Genomic DNA, 13,809 nt, shown 5'->3' on the forward strand with positions numbered 1-13,809 from the left:
ATAGAATGTAAACTGATTTTTGTGTAAAGTAATACTTGATCCACGCTGCTTAAATTTTACTAAGAAGGGAAAGTTTGGTTAGATTATTTTGAATTACTGTTTGAAAATAAGGTTAAGAAAGATTATTTACGCTGTTTAAATTCTATTAGAAGGGAAAGTTTGATTATTCTTCTGTAAAGTAATATTTGAATATGTGGTATGATCCACGTTGCTTAAATTTTACTGGAAGGGATTATTTTTGAGCTAGACTGTATATTGATGCCTATACAAATTTGTATAAATGTTTATCTGAATACAAGGTTAAGGAAGAGGAACGGGAGAGTCTACAGGAGGTTGGGGTAAATAACAAAGAAGTAAGAGACGAGAATAAAATATAGATAGAATGACTTACACTATTTAAGCATAGATAAAGATGGGGGGCTGAGCTCAACACAAAGAGTTCTCTTTCTTTTTTTTCCTTTTTCTTTTTTCTCTTTTCTTTTTTCTTTTCTTTCTTTTTTCTTGTTTTTCTTTCCTTTAATATATTACTTTTATTTTTAATCCATACGTACACAAGATACTTTAGACAGAAGGCAGTGCCAGGTGTGGGCCCTGGGAAGTCGGGAGGATTAGGGATGGGGATTTATGGGGGGTGGGTGGGTGGGTGTTAACATAGTCTCAATAAGAACAAGAATGTACTTATATACGGTTGTTTTTTTTTTCTTTTGTTGTTTTTTTCTCTTTTCTTTCTTTATATTTTTTTTCCTTGGTTTATTTTACTTTTTATCAGATTAAACAACACTTGAATAAAGGCATACACCAAGGAGGGAGGTAGAGGGAAAGAAGAGGGAGGAGTAAGGAAGGAGTAAGGTGAATGTAAGGAGGGCGTGTTGGGAGTAAGGGGAGAAGGAAGGTTTGAGGGGAAAGGGAAGTAGGAGGGGAGTGTTAGAGGGAGAAAGGAAAGTTGGAGGGGGTAGATGGGGTGTATGGAGGATGGAAGTGTCAGGTGGGGTTGTGAATGATGAGTTGTGTTTTCTTTTTTATTTTGTTTTTTTTTTATCTTTTTTTTTTCTTATAGCAAATACCCTGTATATAAGTGATTGCAAAATGGAATGTGAAAATGAATAAAATATATTTTAAAAAATAAATAAAAATAAAAATAAAAAGCTTTAAAATCTTCAAAGGTGAGAAATGTGAAAAACAATGCTCCAGAACTGAAGAAGAGTTTTGTTTCCCTATCTCTTCTTCTTGTTATGTATCTCCTCAAAAAAACGTATTTGATACTTTGTGTATGTTTTGTATGATACTGATTCTAAGCACTCTAGAAAGAATTGGCTGTTTGGGGCAGGAATATTTAAAATATGCCAGGAGCAATTATGAACGTTTCATTGTTATCGTAAATAGTTTTATTCTCGATTATATAGAATGAATTCTGTAGAGTGCATTACATAACACACCTTATGATAGGTACATTTTCATAGCATTTTAATGTTAGATATTGGTATTATTTTTTCCTCCTGGTATATTATTCCATTTATTTTGGAATTTTATGTTTGTAGTTTAATCTTTGCTTTTAGAGAAAATTATAACTAAATAAAAAAAGATATTTATTTGGCTTTAATAGGTTCTCTGGCTTGTATTCTGCTGCTTTGGTGGAGTATTGTGGATTGTTTTTACAAAAAGAATGGTGAGTGCTTTATATATTTACATTCATTGTTTATACTGAATAAGTAGTTAAAATGCTTCCAGCCCAGTTCTATGAGCCTTTTAGCAAATTTCTAAGAATTTGTATCTTAATTCATACGGAAAACCAGCTAATTCCTATTTGATTTTTTCAAATCTTTGTCTTAGCCCTCAAGACACTTCTCGTAATTATGATTGGGAATTTGATAACTTTCTCTTTACATGCCTCAGCAATAGTAATCTTCAATGCAATTTTGTATTTAATTCTTTTTGATATATAAATATTTTTAATAGTTTGTGCTGATTTTCCATCAGCCAAATATGAATCCACATTTAGCTTAAAATGCAGAAATAAAACAAACAAGGTGTGATTTTCCCATATAATGCTTACAAATTTAAATTTTGGTTTGGGGAATAAATGAAGTTTAACTGTCATGATAGATTCCAGTTATTTGCTAATTAAATAAAGAATATAGGTTGAGGATGCTCATAAGGAATGGCAGTCACAATTTGAGATATCAAATATCAATATGTAACATATACACTGAGAGAAATATTTTATGAGGTTTTGCCATTCCCATCAGCAGCGTTCCATCAATGCTCATTCTCTTTTTAGTTTAACACTGGACAACCCATGACCCATTAGGTCAACGTTCCAGAGATATTTCCTTACCTAAAAAGGGAGACAGAATTAGCATGGATGGGCAAAAAAAAAAAAAAAAACAGCAGGAGTGTTGACTTCTGACTTCCTATCAACTTGCCCATTGAACTTCCTTGTGATCAGAAATCTTCCTCGGACAATCTCCAATTCCCTTCCCTCCCAGTTACATACTATTTCATAGGTCCTAGTCTTTTGCATAGCATTTCACTGACAAACTCACCTGGATTTGTCAATGTTTTGATGCCTCTCGTCATTCTAAGCGTATGGTTTGCCATATTATTTGGGATTCTTTCAGATTTGTAAACATGAAGGAAGTGAAAAAGGTATTCTCTAGACTGCTTTTGCTGCATGTGGTTTGGTCTCATGCCAATCCTGGCTATTGCAAAGAGTGTATGGAGAAGTGATTACCTGGATTCCTTAGATTTTTAGTGCCTTCATTCAAATGTTTTATTTCATTTTTCATTTTCATTTCATACAGTCACATATATACTGTGCATAATTGAGAATATATAACATTGAGCGATAAACACAACCCTCCTTGTATTCCCCAAAATACAAAACCAATATAGCGTTTCAACCCTCCATACACCCTTTCTTTCTGCCCCCTCCAACTTTCCTTTCTCCCCTCCAACATTCCCCTCTCCTACTTCCCTCCCCCCTCTAACACTCCTTTCTCCCCCTCCCATCCATCTCACGCACCTTCCATTCCTCTCTCCCTCCCTCTCTACCCTTCCCTCTTCTTTCCCTCTGCTCCTCACTTCGGTGTATTTCTACTATTCATCGATATATTCAGCTTCTTATTTTATACTAAAGTTTAAAAAAAAAGGCAACAGTATACAAGTGCATTCATGTTGTTTTAAAAGCTGGCACAAACTATATTTCCCCCCTCCCCCCCTCCCCTCTATGACCCCACCTCCCTTCCCCCCTTCCGACTTCCCAGAGCCCGTACCCGGTATAGCTTTTTATCAAACACAGTCTAAAATGTATTAAAACCAAGTAAACTAAGAAAAAAAAAGTGATAAAGAAAAAACAGGGAAAAGAAAAAAGAATAAGAAAGAAAAAAGTCAGTAAAATCTCTGCATTGAACTCAGCTTCCTATCATTACACAAACTTAAGCAGTTTTCATTGTTCCTAATCTTAATTAATTAATTACCTGCAGGATTTCAAAATGTATTAAAACCAAGTAAATTAACCAAGTAAATCTCTTCTCTAGCTAGGGGCCTTATCTCTTTATTTAAATATCTATCTGTTTCCAAACCCTTAATTTGTCCCCTTTGTGCCTCCTTCCTCTATAGCACAATTTAGATACATTTCAAATTTTTCTTTTGGTTTCCTCTTGCAACTCCTTTGTTTGTGTCCATATATATCTATATATATATATATACATACACACACATATATATATATCTATGTATATATATACATATACACATATATATTTTATATTCATCAGTACTCCTCTCATATATGCTTTACTTAGATCTCCTACAAATTCCCTGAATAAACCCTTATTCATGTTCCATACAGTGTATTCAAATAACAATTTTTACAATCATTAATATACTTTCCGTATCAAAATAAGCTCCCATTCGACCTCCTAGACCTTCTTGCCTACACTACCCTTCCCAATTCCGTCCAAACTGGGTTGTGATCCCAGAGAACCCTCACCGCAATCTTTATCTTCTTCACCCTAGAAAATAAATCATTAGTGATTTGTATACAAATTCAAAGTTATCCATCAAGTCTTTTTAGGTCTAATGCAATATATCTTCCAAAGAGATCTGCATCCGTTCGTTCAACCTTAATGTCTTTTCTTCAGTATACAACTATTCCATTTTTCTTTTGCGTAGCAAAAGTCACAAGATATTGACCGAGTTCGAGATTGAGCAAATATTTTGGGTCAATTAATTTAATATAATTTTCTTACAAACAAGTTATATCATTTTTGAACTGTTGAGATAGCAAAATATTTTCTTTCTCTTTTATAATGAGTTCAGACATAACTCCTTAATCAATGGCCGATGATTATTGAGGTTGTTGCAATCTGCCTTGTTTTCCCATTCGTTTGGTAGTCGTACGACTAGGTCCTTGTTCTCTGGTCTCCTGCCCTTCCGGAAGGGGAAAATGATGCTTTCTGTCTTGTAGTTGTATGATTTGTTGTTTATCTTGTCCTTCTCATTGTCTTTCTCCAGGTCCAGATGATTCAGGGTGTCCCACCTTCAGGGTCTTATGATAGAAATCTCGGGCTTCCCATACAGAGTTGAGACGATATTTTTGCTCGCCGAATGTAATTATAATACCAAATGGCACATCCCATCTATACTGTATCTGACGGTTTCTGAGTTCTTCGACCAGAAAGGCATAATCTCTCCTGGCTTTTAACATTTGGGGTGGTATTTCTTTGAAGACAATCAAGTCCTGTCCGCCAATTTGTAGCTTGGTATTATAAGACTCTCGTAGTATCGCGTTTCTAGATTCTCTTGTAGCAAAGTATATAATTACATCTCTAGGAAGCTGTCTCTGTTTTGCTGCCCACGAGTTATGACGATAAATTTTTTCGATCTGCCATTCAAAGTTGATTCCCGGTCTTCCCACCAGACGACTGAAGGCCTCTGAAAAAATCTGTTTCAAGTTCTCCTGTTCGTTTTCACACAGTCCCCTAACTCTTAATGCAAGCTCCATCTGTTTATAATTTGTCATAACAATTTGTTTTTCTGCATTTTCAACTTTTTGTTGCATCACTTCAATTTGGGATGTCAGATTGGTGTTGGCTTACTCCAAAAGCTCAAGCTTATCTTCCATTCCAGCAACATACTCTGTCAATACAGTTACAAGTCCTACCATATCATCCTTTGTTTTAGCAATCCTGGTATCAAGCTTATCACATAAGTCTGTAATAAGTTGCTTTATCTCCTCTCTAAATTCTCTAAGAGTCTCAAAAAGAAATTCTTTCGTTAGCAAATCTCCAGTAGGGGGCGTAGAGGGTAAAAGCTGCGACTTTGTGCCAAATGCATGAGGTGTATTGCTAAAAGGACGTCTCCCCGACTTTGATTTTGGTGCCATTATTTCTTTTCTTCAAACAATTATTAATGAAACAGTTCGTCTGTGTTTAGAATATTTCTATATTGACAAGGATGCTTTGCAGCTTTTTAAAAATTGATAAGAAAGAAAAAGAAATTCTTGGTAGGTCTTCAAGAAAACAAAACTAATTAGTCGGAGAATGCTATCTGTTCAAAGGAATAGCAATACATCGAAACAGTTCAACAAAAAAACAACAACCTCTGTTTGGAATGTCTCTAGGTTAGCAAAAGAGTCTTTGAAAACTTTTGGAGATTGATAAGAAGAAATCTTTAAAGGAGTGGAGCTAATTAATTTGTGAGAGGTTATTTCTTTGATTCTGTGCCAGGAAGTTGGAGATATACCATTATTACAAATGCGAAAGCTATAAAATCGCCATCTTGAAAGCAATTACACAAAGGAATTTTTTATAACCTAGAAGCTAGTATTTTTGGTAAAAAAAGCCAATAAAGTTCTCAGGTTCGAGCTCTGCTTGTATTAATTTCCAATAAGATAGTTTCAAAAATTGTCCTAAGGGGGGGGGGGGGTTCCTTGCCTTGTGCTGTTAAAAACAGCTGAGGTTTTCTGGCCGGAGTTAAATGACTCAGCCTTGGTTGTTTCTCCCCCTCCGTTTATAGCCAAAAAAAACCCTGCAAACTTCAAAGAAGACTCTTACCGACTGGGTCTCTCTCTGCTTTTTTCTTGCCTGAAAAAAGAGATATCTACTAGATATTAAGTAGATAACGAACCAGAAATCTGGAGGCAGCTCAATTAAGCCGCCGGCGGCGGCAAGGTCCCTCCCCGGAAGCCATTTTTAGTGCCTTCATGAGGGAAAGTTACTAGCAGCATTGAAGGAGGTTGTGGTGCATCCATTTCCAAGGTGGTCATCTCTGGATCCTCTGCTTCTAGACAGCAATTGTTATTATTCACGTTTTTTAGCTGAAGCTGAAACTAGAAGGTACTGCTCAGTTAAAGTGACAATACTGAGCAATGAAATCTCAAAGGACATTGAGTTACCCCTTGCCTTGTGGGTTCTGAAGGAACCGGCAGATGGGATCTCAGAACCACTGAACTATATCTTTCAGAGATCCTGGAATACCAGGGAACTACCAGAGGACTGGAAAAGAGCTGATGTGGTTCCAATCTTCAAAAAAGGGGGAAAAAAACAGATCCAGGAAACTACAGACCTATCAGCCTGACTTCAATATCAGGAAAGATCCTGGAAAAGATAATCAAGCAACGAATTAGCGAACACCTAGAAGCAAACACCAAAAGCCAACATGGGTTTGTCAAAAACAGATCATGCCAGACTAATCTTATTGCATTCTTTGACAAGTGGCAAAATTAGTGGACCAGAGGAATGCCGTCGATATAGTTTACTTGGACTTCAGTAAGACATTTGATAAGGTAGACCATAACCTACTACTAGATAAAGTAGAAGAATGTGGGTTAGACAGCATCACCACCAGATGGATTCGTAACTGGCTGATCAACCGCACTCAACGTGTAGTGTCAATGGAACTGCATCTTCATGGAGGGAAGTATGCAGTGGAGTACCCCAAGGCTGTGTTTTGGGCCCAGTACTCTTCAACATCTTTATCAATGATTTGGATGAGGGAATAAATGGGAAACTCATTAAATTTGCAGATAATACCACACTGGCAGGAATAGCCAACATTCCAGAAGATAGGCTAAAGATACAGAAGGATCTTGACAAACTTGAACATTGGGCACTATTTAATAAAATGAAATTCAATGGTGAAAAGAGTAAGGTTCTACATTTAGGCAACAAAAACGAGATGCACAGGTACAGTATAGGTGGTACCTTGTTCAACAGTAGTAACTGTGAAAGGGATCTTGGAGTCCTAATGGACAACCATTTAAATATGAGCCAGCAGTGTGCAGCAGCTGCCAAAAAGCCAACTAGGCTGCATAAACAGAGGGATAGAATCAAGATCACGTGAAGTGTTAATACCAATTTATAATGCCTTGGTAGGGCCACACTTGGAATACTGCATTCAGTTTTGGTCACCACGATGTAGAAAAGATGTGGAGACTCTTGAAAGAGTGCAGAGAAGAGCAACAAAGATGATTAGGGGACTGGAGACTAAAACATATGAAGAATGGTTGCAGGAACTGGGTATGTCTAGTTTAATAGAAAGAAGGACTAGGGGAGACATGATAGCAGTGTTCCAATATCTCAGGGTTGCCACAAAGAAGAGGGAGTCAAACTATTTTCCAAGGCACCTGAGGGTAGAACAAGAAGCAATGGAAACTAATCAAGAAGAGAAGCAACTTAGAACTGAGGAGAAATTTCCTGACAATTAGAACAATTAATAAGTGGAACAGCTTGCCTTCAGAAGTTGTGAACATCCCAACACTTGAAGTTTTTAAGATGATGTTGGATAGCCATTTGTCTGAAACGGTATAGGGTTTCCTGCCTAGACGGGGTTGGACTAGAAGACTTCCAAGGTCCCTTCCAACTCTGCTATTGTATTGTGGACTTTCAGAGGTTATTAAAAACTGTTTTTTTCTGGTAAGCATTCAAATATTCCTAATCTATTATGGAAGCACTTACATTTTTCTTTTGTATTTGTGGTTTTTTTTTGTTATGATATTTGTTGGTAATGGAAGATGCTCCATTCATAGAGTAGCATCAGTTAAGAATGAACTCAAGAGCTTTTGAAATTGCAACAAGTGCTTGAAGAAATATCTTGAACTCAGTTCAAATTCATTTTTCTAGAGAGAAATTCCAATCATGCATCAATGTGTATTCACTGGTGGCAAAAATTCAGAAATTAGCTACTGTACAAAAATAAGACATCAATGCCATCTACTGTTGGTGTTATATTACACTTTCATCTCAAATATAAATTATTTTTTAACATTTTGTACAATTCCTTTCTTTACACTGTTGAACAAAGATTTTTTTTAGAAAAGCAAAGTTCTGCAATAGAAACAGCCAGATATTTTAAATATACGTACATCAGTTTTCCATTACAATTTAAGGCAATTTTAACAAATGTATCAAGACCATGTATAAAATAATTACAATAGTGATAAACAAATAATAAAATTTAAAATAAAAAATGTGTTATTAGATGAAGATGTATAGTGGAAATATATGGGCATCTCCTGTTTGTCTCTCTAGATATATGCTAGTTTGGTGACAATCCCTAATGAAAAAATATTGCATGACACAGAAATAGAATAGAAACACAATTCCTTTTCTGCATATTTATTATCCATTCAACCCTCCTCCATTTTGTTTCTTAATCTCTTTTCACACTAATTACTACTTTATCTCTCTTATCTTGAGTAAAATTGCCTCCGGGACTTTATACAGCCAAATCTGGTAGCCTAAAGCAGTGGTCCCCAACCTTTTTATCGCCGCGGACCAGTCAGCCTTTGACAATTTTACCGTGGCCCGCTGAGCGCGCGCAGGGGTGGGGGCACGGCCCAGGAGCTTTTGCGCACGGCCCAGGAGCCTTTGCGCTGCAGCGATCATGGCCCCCGGCCGCTGCAGCGATCATGGCCCCCGGCCGCTGCAGCGATCATGGCCCCCGGCCGCTGCAGCGATCATGGCCCCCGGCCGCTGCAGCGATCATGGCCCCCGGCCGCTCCGCGGCCCGGTGCCAGGTACTCCACGGCCCGGCACCGGTCCGCGGACCGGGGGTTGGGGACCACTGGCCTAAAGTGTCTCACTCTTTCCAAGGTATATAGTGATTAGAAAGTAAAATCATGACAATGCTTGAGAGACCCGAGTTGTTTGCTGAGATGGGCGGTTATAGAAATAATTTTAAAAAAATTATCTAGAGAAATTTTTTAAAAGACAATTCAGCCCAGGGAAAGATGCTCCTCAGACAGTCTATCTTCTCTTACTTCTAAAAATCATATTTAGTAACTTTACTACTATAATAATAGTAGTAACGTTGCTAAATACTATAATAATTCTGCTATTTGCAAAGTTCTTTGTAAAAAATTTTTAAAAAATTAAAACAGTTTAGGAACTTTCAAATGCTTGTTCAGTCTGCCTTTCGCCTTCTCCAGGTGGTGGCAGTAGTAGCAATAGCAATAGCAATAGCAATAGCAATAGCAATAGCAATAGCCTGAAGATCTAAAGTTATAATTTTATAGACATATTTGTCAATGTGAAATGTACCATGGAGAACAGGTTTCTGTATGTAAAAGCAACAGAAAAGGTATTATTTCTATCACAATACATGGTCTCTCACTTCAATACTTTTTTAGCCCAAATTATTAAAGTATGTCCAGCACTTCCACCGCAGTTGCTTTTCCCCCTACATCATAACCTATTTCAAATGGTGCTAGGTAAAAACTAAGACTCTGAACACCAAGAGAAATCAGTCAGCCTGTGTAAGAGATGTTTTCCCGAGTCAACAGTGGTTGTTAAAAGTGCTATAGGTTATGCAGAACATGCTAACAATCTGATAGGTATTTTCATTAAGCAAATGCTCTTTATCTTGAAAAACTAGTCTGAACAGATGATTAAATGTCATTGATTACTGAATATTTTTATTTGCAATTTGTGACTTAATACCAATTAAAGGTAAGCACTAACCATTTCAATTTGTAAAACTGGAAGTTCCTGTATTAATAACAATACTTTATTAATTTGTTAATTTGATATGTGTACTGAGATATACTTTCTAAATGCTGTGTCCATTACCTGCATTTTTTTGGGGGGGGAGAGGGTTGATGGAAGCACATGGCATCTTCAAGATAGACTAAGTGAATGCTCATATGCACACATACTTATAAGTAAATCTCATTAAGTTAGGTGAATTGATTCGTTTATAAGTAAGTAAGCTCCCGTTACTTGTCCCAGCTACTGTCAACCTAGCAGTTCGAAAGCATGTAAAAATGCAAGTAGAAAAATAGGAACCTTCTTTGGTGGGAAGGTAACGGTGTTCCAGGTACCTTCAGTGTTTAGTCATGCCAGCCACATGACCACTGAGACATCTTCAGACAGCACTAGCTCTTCAGCTTTGAAACAGAGATGAGCACCGCCCCCTAGTGACCAGCATATATGTGCGAGGGGAACCTTTACTTTTACCTAGGTTATTAGCAAACTTCACAGGAATTAATGTACAATATAGGATCTCCACTGTTGGCAAGGCAGATGGCTTTTACTTTTATTCTTCTGAGATAAATTTCATTGCTAGTCAGAGGAAGTAAAGTTTTACTCCTGCTCTTTCATTTTTAGCTCTATGTTGTGTGAATTCAGAAAATTATTAAATCCAAAGAAGCTTATCAACCCATAATAATAATTATCTTTGAATGTGACTTTGGCTACACCCTAAAAGGCAATCATACAATTCAGTGTCAGCATGATATGTGGGATTTCCAGCATCCAACTGTCAGTAATGTTTAGTGAAGCTGGATTTCATCAATGCCTCTCATAAGTAGAAAACTTAATTAGCTCCCCTTCTATCTCTCTCCCATTTCTGTGCTTTCCAGTTTCTTCGATGAACACTTAATATGAAAGCAATGTTTATTGGGTGGGTTTCTGAAAATAGCATAATATTTTCAGAAAATAATGTTTACCCTATTTTTTTATTCATCCAATTTGTACAGCAATCTGTGTCACCAAACAAGTAACTCTGGGCAACATGCAACAAAACTAAGCAGCCAATAAAAACCTGAACACTCTTATAATCCATAAAAAGACAACAAAACAGAGGAAGAACAAAGAAAGAGCAGACAAAAGGATGTTAATAATAATAACAAATATATAAAAATATATTAGTTCTCTTATTCTCTGGAGCTGCCAGGTCTGCTGACATAATCAGATCTTAAGGGACCTTCAGAAGCTTAGACATTACCTTAATAAACTTTATCACAGCAAAAAAAAGCCCACTGCCTCAGGGATGCCAAATGTGGGTCCTTAGTCAACAGACCCCAAAACATGTTCCAGTCAGGGCTGTTCTGGCTGTGTTGCTTCCCTGCCCAGCCCCGAGTCATCACAGTTCCCTTTGCTGGAGGTGGTGAGATGGGCAGATGGATTTGGGGAGACAGAGTTTCTCAAGTATCCCAGTTGTATACCAGGAAGGGCTTTCAGTATAAACACCACTACCTTAAATTAGTACCAGAAGCAAATTAGTATCCAATGCAGCTAGCAAAGCAGAGATATAATGTGTGTTCCATCAGCAACATACATAACTGCTTACATTGCTCCATTTGGATCAGCTGAAGCTTTTGGTTAGTCTTCAAGGGTAGCCTCTGTTACAGTGCATTGCACTAATCGAACCAGGAGGTCACAAAGGCATGAGTGACCATGAGTAGGGTCCGTCAATCTGGGAATGGGCACAAATGGCGCACAAAATGAAATTGTGCAAATGCATTTTACTGCAACTGTCACCTGCTCATCAAGCAGGATTCCTGAATCCAGTGGGACCCTCATATTGAAAGAATGCTTAAGAACATTTCACAATCACTTTTTGAGGGAGAATCGTTTATTCTTAAAATAAGCGTATCAGCCCAAAGTACATTCTTAATTTGTTTTTCTTCCCAATTTTCTCCCTTTGTCTTCTAGTGGTGATATGCTAGTCACCCCCAGACATTCAAAATGGGATCCGCAATAACCAGGAAACAGCAGTATTTCCTAGTGGAATGCTTGTGAAATATACATGCAATCCTGGCTATGCTCTGATTGGAGAGGCAACTATTAAATGTATAGATGATGGCATGTGGTCTTCCATAGCATTTTGTATTTTGGCTCTTCAAATGTTGAGGTATTTTTTTAAGTAAGGAAATTAATCAGAAGATTGACGCACAAAATCTAACAATAAACACTCAGATCATTTTTCCTTTATTTCTTCTTTTTAAATCAGGAGGCAACTGTGGCATCCCCCTCAGGTTAGACTTTGCAGAGCTCACTGATGAGTATCAGAAAATGAATTCTTTTCCTGTTGGGTCGTTGGTACAATACAAATGCAACCCAGGCTAAGTTAAGCATCCTAGAATGAATGCCTCTTCTATATGTATCCGGAATCAGGTTTGGTCAGAAGTTCAAGAATTTTGTAAAAGTTAGTGTTTTTTCTCCTATCTTAAAAATAGGTGGAAATATTCTCCATTTTTTGAATGTTTGTGAATGTGTTCGTATGATATATAGTCATAAATTTCAGTTTTGAATGTTTTAGCATAAGAAAGATATAACTAATTTTCTTTTTTGGTAGAAAAATCATGTGGCCACCCAGGAGAACCATAAAATGGTAGACTGATTGTATCAGGAGATTTTCTATTTGGTTCTACATTAAATTATACTTGTGAGGAAGGGTAAATATAGACAAAACTTGTATGATTTTCATTTGTTTTGCAATAAGACTGGTGGATGAAAATTTTCATCCTGATTTTTCAGAGGAATAGAATTTGAACTGGGATAACTTTGCCAAGAAAATTGTTATCATGATCAACTGAGCAGTCATAATTCCCAAGTAGGTATGTACGTGAGCCTTTTTATATGCTGCTGCATGCACATGCATACTACTACCTTTTCTTATAATCCTTTGGAATGTTCTTGTATCTATCTATCTATCTATCTATCTATCTATCTATCTATCTATCTATCTATCTATCTATCTATCATCTATCTATCTATCTATCTATCATCAACATGACAGTACTGTGGTAATTAGGTGTTCGGCAGAGTGATGGCACAAGGGAAAAAACTCTTTGTGTTTAGTTGTTTTGGCATGCAATGCGTCCTGACAGGAGGAGTTGAAACAGTTGTCCAGGATATGAGGGGGTCTGCAGATATTTTCTCAGCCTCTTTCTGATCCGTGCAATATACAGGTCCTCAATGAAGGCAGGTTGGTTGCTGTTTTTTCTTTCTTTCTGCAGTCCTAACTATCCACTGAACTTTGTCCTGTTTGGTTGCTGTACTAAACCAGACAGTTATAGAAGTGACAGACTCCATAAATCCTCTTAGAACTGTTTCAGTAGTTCCTGGGACAGTCTGAACTTTCTGAGTTGACACAGGAAGAACATCCTTTGTTGTGCCTTTTTAATGATGGCTCTAATGTTAGGTGTCCATTTCATATCCTGGGAATTATAAAAACCAGAATCTTCATCCCACATACATGCGCATGCATAAAAATGTATTTCATTACACATGTTCACTACACATATGAATTAATATGAATAACTACTGAAGTTTACAAAAATATATACAGCAGTCCTTTGCTGAGATATGTACATGCACTATAACAGGAGTGTCAAACTCAAGGCCCGCGGGTTAGATCTGGCCTGCAGTGTGCTTAGATCTGGCCTACTGGACTGCCCTGGAAAGAGCGAAGGACTGGCCGGTGGTGCCTCTGCCAGCGAAAATAGAGCTCAGGGGGACTGCGGGCAGCCCTTCTGAGCTCCATTTTCATTAGCAGAGGGTTGCAGTCATCACAGCCAAAAAT

General features: G+C 37.3%; 1 protein-coding gene across 1 annotated transcript in view; it reads left to right on the forward strand.

The window, feature by feature from the left end:
- LOC106555378 (complement receptor type 1) overlaps positions 1-12,347 on the forward strand; it is a 97,685-nt gene extending 85,338 nt beyond the window's left edge. Inside the window, exons 38-40 of the mRNA XM_087720853.1 lie at positions 1,604-1,666; positions 11,937-12,135; positions 12,235-12,347. The gene's annotated coding sequence lies outside the window, so the exon portion shown is untranslated. The remainder of the gene's footprint in view (positions 1-1,603; positions 1,667-11,936; positions 12,136-12,234) is intronic.
- Positions 12,348-13,809: the final 1,462 nt, after the last annotated feature.

This window comes from Thamnophis sirtalis, unplaced genomic scaffold, assembly GCF_051295495.1.
Source record: "Thamnophis sirtalis isolate CommonGarterSnake01/CBP01778 unplaced genomic scaffold, rThaSir2_p1.2 scaffold_7, whole genome shotgun sequence".
NCBI lineage: Eukaryota > Metazoa > Chordata > Lepidosauria > Squamata > Natricidae > Thamnophis > Thamnophis sirtalis.